The sequence below is a fragment of the Orcinus orca genome, chromosome 4, assembly GCF_937001465.1.
Source record: "Orcinus orca chromosome 4, mOrcOrc1.1, whole genome shotgun sequence".
NCBI lineage: Eukaryota > Metazoa > Chordata > Mammalia > Artiodactyla > Delphinidae > Orcinus > Orcinus orca.
In genome coordinates this window covers 149,971,947-149,979,025 of record NC_064562.1, presented here as the reverse complement: position 1 = coordinate 149,979,025, position 7,079 = coordinate 149,971,947, and the positions used below count along the sequence as shown (strand labels likewise).

Genomic DNA, 7,079 nt, shown 5'->3' with positions numbered 1-7,079 from the left:
TCGGAGCCAGGCGCGACCAGGTAGGGACTCCTCGAACCGGAGTGATACTGATTTGGGAGGAAGCGGATCTTAAGCTATTTATAGGGTGGGGGCTATGGGAGGTCCAAAGTAACAAGGATCCCTTGAGGCGGTTTTAAAGGAATGAGCCTCCCCTTCCGTTGGCTGCAGTGGAAACGCCCACAGGCTGGGAGACCCAAGACCGCTCCAGGGCTGTGGCCCGGAGGCACGTGGGTGTCCGAGTGGAAGACAGCATCCGTGTGTGCGTGTGAGTGGACGTGTGAATCCGGCAAAGGGTGTCCGCCCCCGACGCCGTCGGCGGGACATGTTGCGTTAAACGAAATTAAGCGCGATAAAGCCCCCACTGTGTGCTATGGCGATGCTGAGGAAGACGACGTCCCTTTCCTCAAGAATGTTATCCTCAGGCAAAGGGGGCCGAAGGTGGCAAGAGAAATCAGACCTAAAGCTTTACAAGGTAGATTCAGTGCCACAAGTTTTCGCAAGTTTGGCGATAGAGGTCATAACAGGCCTGCGGTTTCTAGAAGGTTTATTAGAAGACTTGGCATTTGTGTTGGGCAAAGACTTGGAGGTCTCCGTTTTACACTTGTAGAATTTGGAGCAGGGGGAGAGTGATGGTGATTTACACATGAAAAAGGGGAATAAAGAAAGCCCTGGGTGTGTTTATAAGAACAACTCTTAGTTATGTAGGGTGGAAGCTAAGGAGTAAGGATGCTTGGATAGGTTATACTGCGGGAGGCAGACGTTATATTAGACGTAATTTGGTAGGAAACGGTGAGCTGTTTTGTGAGCTGCGCGAGGATATGATTTAGGGCTGTGGTTTCCTTGAGGTCATGTATCTCGGGCATGTGAAAAGGCAAGAGAGAGAAGTAGGCCAGCTGATAAAAAAGTTATTCTAGACTTGCATCTAGTACTGGAAAAGAATGAATGAAAGAAATATCTCAGCTAGATTTGGGCAGGAAATGATGACTAACCAGGAAGGGAAGTGGGGTGAGGGGGAGGGAGGCCCAAGACTGGATTCCTCTCTGAATGATTTATGACCTAGAAATGTTTTCTTGCCGGATTTCCCATGGTTCTGGTGATTCTCCTGTCTTGAGGAATTGGAAGCTTTTCATTACCGAGGATATTCAATGTATGTTCAGGCCTGGGCTATATATCTGACACCCGGAAGGTGTGGTTGCCATCAGCTGGCACAGGTTGATCATAACTCCTGGGAGTTATGCTTCGTGGCAAATCATTAAATCTCTTAGTCTTACTTTCCTTGTCTATAAAAACAGACAGAATCATACCTTGGTCACTAGGTGAAATAAAAAGTGCTGATAAAACTAGCCTATAAAAAGCGTTTTGCAGGGGCTTCCCTGGTGGCGCAGTAGTTGAGAGTCCACCCGCCGATGCAGGGGACACGGGTTCGTGCCCCGGTCCGGGAAGATCCCACATGCGGCAGAGCGGCTGGGCCCGTGAGCCATGGCCGCTGAGCCTGCGCGTCCAGAGCCTATGCTCCGCAACGGGAGAGGCCACAACAGTGAGAGGCCCGCGTACCGCAAAAAAAAAAAAAAAGCGTTTTGCAAATATAGCAAAATGTTGAATTAGAGTCTAGGGTCTATGGGAGTTCGCTTACAATTCTTTTTCTTTCCCATGTGTTTGGAAATATTCATAATAAAGGGTTGGAAGAAAAGTGCTTTGAGGGACTTGCCTGGTGGCACAGTGGTTAAGACTCGGCCTGACAATGTAGGGGACACAGGTTCGATCCCTGGTTGGGGAAGATCCCACATGCCGCAGAGCAACTAAGCCCGTGTGCCACAACCAGTGAGCCTGTGCCCTAGAGCCTGCGCACCGCAACTACTGAGCCCATGTGCCACAACTAATGAAGCCCGCGCGCCTAGAGCCTGTGCTCCACAACAAGAGAAGCCACCGCAATGAGAAGCCTGCGCACCAGAACAAAGACCCAATGCAGCCAAAAAAAAAATGTGGTGAGATTATTTTAAAAAAAAGTGCTTTGAAAAATCAAAAGTACTTTCAAATATAAACTGTCATTATTAAAAGGGACTCAGGGACTTCCCTGGCAGTCCAGTGGTTAAGACTCTGTGCTTCCACTGCAGGGGGCACAGGTTCGACCCCTGGTGGGGGAACTAAGATCCCACATACAGTACGGTGCAGCAAATAAATAAATATTAAAGGGATTCAAAGAGCAGGCTGTCCTGAAAGTGGGTCAGTAGTATCATTTTTGTTATATGTTAAATACTGTATGGGAATTCCCTGGCAGTCCAGTGGTTAAGACTCCGTGCTTCCATTGCAGGGGGCAGGGGTTCAATCCCCGGTCAGGGAACTAAGATCCAGCATGCCGCTTGGCGAGGCCAAAAAAAAAAAAAGAAAAAGAAAAAAAAATACTGTATACCTTAATCAATCAGAAAAGTGTAAATTAAAACTTTATTCACTTCAAAAGCTCATTCAGTAAGCATTTGTTGAGTACACATTATGTGTGGATCTCTCCACTAGGGCATACGATAATGAACTGAACAAAGTGTGCTCATAGTTTAGTGGGTGAGACATTGTATAAACACAAATACAATCATCCAATAATAAATATAGAATCATTATATGAACAAGCTCCTGTGGAAACACTGAAGAGGAAGTATCTAACTGCCTGGAGAAGTCAGGAGAGGTCTTGTTTTTGAGCAAGATGACTTCCAGGTGGAAAGGGCTGACGGAGGAGATCCACTGAGGACAGCAAGGGAAGGAAAGGAGGAATGTTCCAGGACCGCAAGTAGCACATTCGATAAGGCTTGAGTGCAGGGTGCCTGTCAGGGAGTGGCAGGAGATGAGGTGGAAGCTGTGGGCAAGAACCAAAGTGTCAAGGGTTTTCCGAGGAGTTTGGACTTTATCCTGAAGGTTCTGCGGAACCTCTGAAGAGACAGATAGGTTGCACTTTGACGGTTGCCTTTTGGAGAGATCATCTGTCAGCGGTGTGGAGGATGGATGGGAGACCAGGGGAGAATAAGAATAGCATGGTGAGGAAGAGGACGTGCTGGTTCAGAATCTCTGGAGGAGGGGCAGGACAGGCACACTTATTTAAAAAGAAAACCAGGGTTTCCCTGGTGGCGCAGTGGTTGAGGGTCCGCCTGCCGATGCAGGGGACGCGGGTTCGTGCCCTGGTCCGGGAAGATCCCACACGCCGCGGAGCGGCTGGGCCAGTGAGCCATGGCCGCTGAGCCTGCGCATCCGGAGCCTGTGCTCCGCAACGGGAGAGGCCCGCGTACCGCAAAAAAAAAAAAAAAAAAAGAAAACCACACAGGTGATTCTGATGCACATTCCTGTTGCTCCCTCAATACTACCTCCCAAACAAATAAATTGGGGGCAGTGATGCAAAAGAGATGGGTTTAAGCACTATGAAGGAGACAGAAACTACGGGGTTGAGTGACAAATTAAATCCAGGGGGTGAGGGAGGAGAGAACAGAGTCTAGGGACGACCTGGGTGACTGGTAGATGATGGTACCAAATAAGGAAAACAGGTGGAGATGCCTCTCTTAGGGAGGACACTCCCTGAGAGTTAAGATGGGAACATATCATTGAGACGCGCCCGTGGAACACCCAGGTGGAGTCACTTTGTGGGCAAAGAAAACTAAGGACTGGGCGCTCATAACAGAGTCAGGCCCAGACATGTTTGAGGGTCCAGTAGTTAAAGCCATGGATAATGAGATCACTCACAAAAAGTCTCTGAGTGAGAGAAGCGAAGTGTTAAAGGATGAAATTCCTGTGAAGCACACAGCTTTAAGGACGGCTGGAAGGGGAAAAGACTTGAAACCTCATCAGAGAAGGAGAACAGGGGGAGGCTGGTATCTTCGAAGTAAGGGAGCCGAAAGTTTCTACAAGGGTAGAACAGTGACGAATGCTCCCAAGAGGTCAAGGCAGCGAGTGGATCGTTTGGATTTGACAACGGGAAGGCCACTCTTTTTTTTTTTTTTTTTTTTTTTTTTTTGCGGTACGCGGGCCTCTCACTGTTGTGGCCTCTCCTGTTGCAGAGCACAGGCTCCGGACGCGCAGGCTCAGCAGCCATGGCTCACGGGCCCAGCTGCTCCGCGGCATGTGGGATCCTCCCGGACCGGGGCACGAACCTGTGTCCCCTGCATTGGCAGGCAGACTCTTAACCACTGCGCCACCAGGGAAGCCCGGGAAGGCCACTCTTTACGTGAACGGTTGTAGGTCGGTCGTGGTGGTGGAAAGCAAGTGGCAGAGGTCAGCGAGGCCGGAAGGCAGGAGCCCGATGAAAGAACAATGGCGTAAAGAACCAGGTGAGTCTTTTTTCTCTGAAGATTGGAGCAACCTCAAAATAGAAATAGAAGAGAAGGAGCTAAGAAACATAGAAGTTGTAGTTTTTCTCCTGTTGAGACTTTCTGCTTAGCACTGCTGTTTGCCTAGCCGTTTCACTAGTTCCTTTGTTTTTGTTTGTTTGTTTGTATTTTTGGTTTTTTTGCGGTACGCGGGCCTCTCACTGCCGTGGCCTCTCCCGTTGCGGAGCACAGGCTCCGGGCGCGCAGGCTCAGCGGCCATGGCTCACGGGCCCAGCCGCTCCGCGGCATGTGGGATCCTCCCGGACCGGGGCACGAACCCGTGTCCCCTGCATCGACAGGCGGACTCTCAACCCCCGCGCCACCAGGGAAGCCCATCACTAGTTCCTTTGTTAACATCTAACTTCAGCTGTCTGAAGTGAAGCTATATACACATGTGTACACATATATGTATACACACATACGTAGATATACACATATACGAGCATGAGGGGAAGGGAAATCTCTCTCTCTTCCTCTTCTTATAAGGCCACCTATCCTATTGGATTAGGGCCCTACCCTTATGACCTCATTTAACCTTAGTTACCTTCTTGAAAACCTTATCTCCAAATATAGTCACATTGGGGGTTAGGATTCAAAATAGGAATTGGGTGAGGCGACACATGGCAGTCCATCGCGTTGTCAAAGACCAGAAGTACATCAGTCAATGAATAGTCAAAACAAAGTAATGAGGTCTCTAATCCTATCACTATAAATGATTCTTCACTTCTAACTGAAGTGATACCACCTTTAACATATTTAAAAAGGCAGAAAAATCCCAATTGCTTTGAGCATATTTTTATATTTATTAAAGAAATTCATTCAAAAATGTATGTTAAACTCTGTTGGAGTTTTTTCACTTATTATGTCCCTTTTCTCAGAAGGTAACACTGTTCCAGGCGTCTTTTCAGAGGATCATCAGGTATCCTGAACAGGAGAATGTGGCTCTCAGACCTCTCACTGGGACTGCAAAGGTATGATTGGTCCATGCCCTCAGTGACTTTGCTCTGACACCCATCACCGCTGTGGAGCCGGGGCCTTGCTTCTTATAAAGTGGGCCCAGCCCACAGCTGAGCATGCTGGGAACACTGAGACAGGCGCGTTCCTGCGAGACAGGGAGTGAGGGGTGAATTTGGCTGGGGAACTCCCCACGGCCTTACCAAACTCTTATAATTGCACTGCCACCTATGGTCCTGTTACCCCAAAACTGGTTTCTCCTCTCGGTGGGTGTCGAGACAGTGGACACAACCAAGCCGCATGTTGGGAGAAGGAAGCATTTATTATCACTTACAGCAAGTAAGGAGAACACCGGGGATCTTTCCCAAAGCAGCGTCACCTTGAACAGCAAAACTGAGGAAGTGTTTTGTTTTTTTTTAATAAATTTATTTATTATTTATTTTGGCTGCATTGGGTCTGCCTTGTTGCGCGCGGGCTTTCTCTAGTTGCGGCGAGCGGGGGCTACTCTTAGTTGCGGTGCGTGGGCTTCTCATTGCGGTGGCTTCTCTTGTTGCAGAGCTCGGGCTAGGCACGCAGGCTTCAGTAGTTGCAGCACATGGGCTCAATATTCGTGGGTCGCAGGCTCTAGAGCGCAGGCTCAGTAGTTGTGGCGCACGGGCTTAGTTGCTCCGTGGCATGTAGGATCTTCCCGGACCAAGGCTCGAACCCGTGTCCCCTGAATTGGCAGCTGGATTCTTAACCACTGCACCACCAGGGAAGCCCTGGACCAGAGATTCTATGTTGTATAGCAGGGCAGAGAGAGTTGGGATGCCATCTTGGGCTTGCTGTCACAGGTATCTATTCCTTTACCCTCACAACAATGCAGGCTGTATAATCAAGAACATTCTATCCTCCAGGCTTCAGGTTGCATGGCTCTGTTGTTAAGCAGAGCTCCTCTTTATTGATAGTGAAGTAGCAAAATATAGTCTGTCTTGGTCATACAGGTAACTGACAGGATTGAAAATGTAAAATGTTAAAACAAATAGTCCATTATTATGGGATTATATGAAATCATGTGTGTGAAACTTTTGAACATTTTAAAGCACTATAGAATTTAAAGAATGTTTCATTCAATTAAAAAGAAAAGCCACTAGTCCAAAGCCTGTCATTCAGAATGTAAATAAATAAGCAGAGAAAATATTATACTGTAATTATGAATATAAACATGATAGAATAGATACTTTTTTTTTTTTTTTTTTTTGCTGTACGCAGGCCTCTCACTGTTGTGGCCTCTCCCGTTGCGGAGCACAGGCTCCGGACGCGCAGGCTCAGCGGCCATGGCTCACGGGCCCAGCCGCTCCGCGGCATGTGGGATCCTCCCGGACCGGGGCACGAACCCGCGTCCCCTGCATCGGCAGGCAGACTCTCAACCACTGCGCCACCAGGGAAGTCCCAGAAGAGAATCCTTTTGACTAGAATTATCGGTCTCCAGCTAACAGAATCCAAAGCCTACCATGGCGACCAAAATTGATGTAAATCTCCGGTGTCCATCTGTGAAACCCTTAACGATAAAAAATAAAATAAGATAAAAATTTAAAAACCTACAACTGGGACTTCCCTGGTGGTGCAGTGGTTAAGAATCCGCCTGCCATTGCAGGGGACATGGGTTCGATCCCTGATCCGGGAAGATGCCCGCATGCCCGGAGCAACTAAGCCCGTGTGCCACAACTACTGAAGCCTGCGAGCCACAAATACTGAAGCCCATGTGCCTAGAGCCCGTGCTCCACAGCAAGAGAAGCCACA

General features: G+C 48.6%; 1 long non-coding RNA gene across 6 annotated transcripts in view; it reads left to right on the top strand.

Moving 5' to 3' along the window:
• LOC125964266 (uncharacterized) overlaps window positions 1-7,079 on the top strand; it is a 98,167-nt gene that overhangs the window by 960 nt on the left and 90,128 nt on the right. For 3 of the 6 annotated variants that reach the window (XR_007477124.1, XR_007477120.1, XR_007477122.1), the window contains exon 2: window positions 5,222-5,314. This is a non-coding gene — a long non-coding RNA (uncharacterized LOC125964266). Of the gene's footprint in view, window positions 1-17; window positions 473-4,188; window positions 4,305-5,221; window positions 5,315-7,079 lie in introns of those variants that run through there. The other 3 variants (XR_007477121.1, XR_007477125.1, XR_007477123.1) reach the window with 2 other exon arrangements.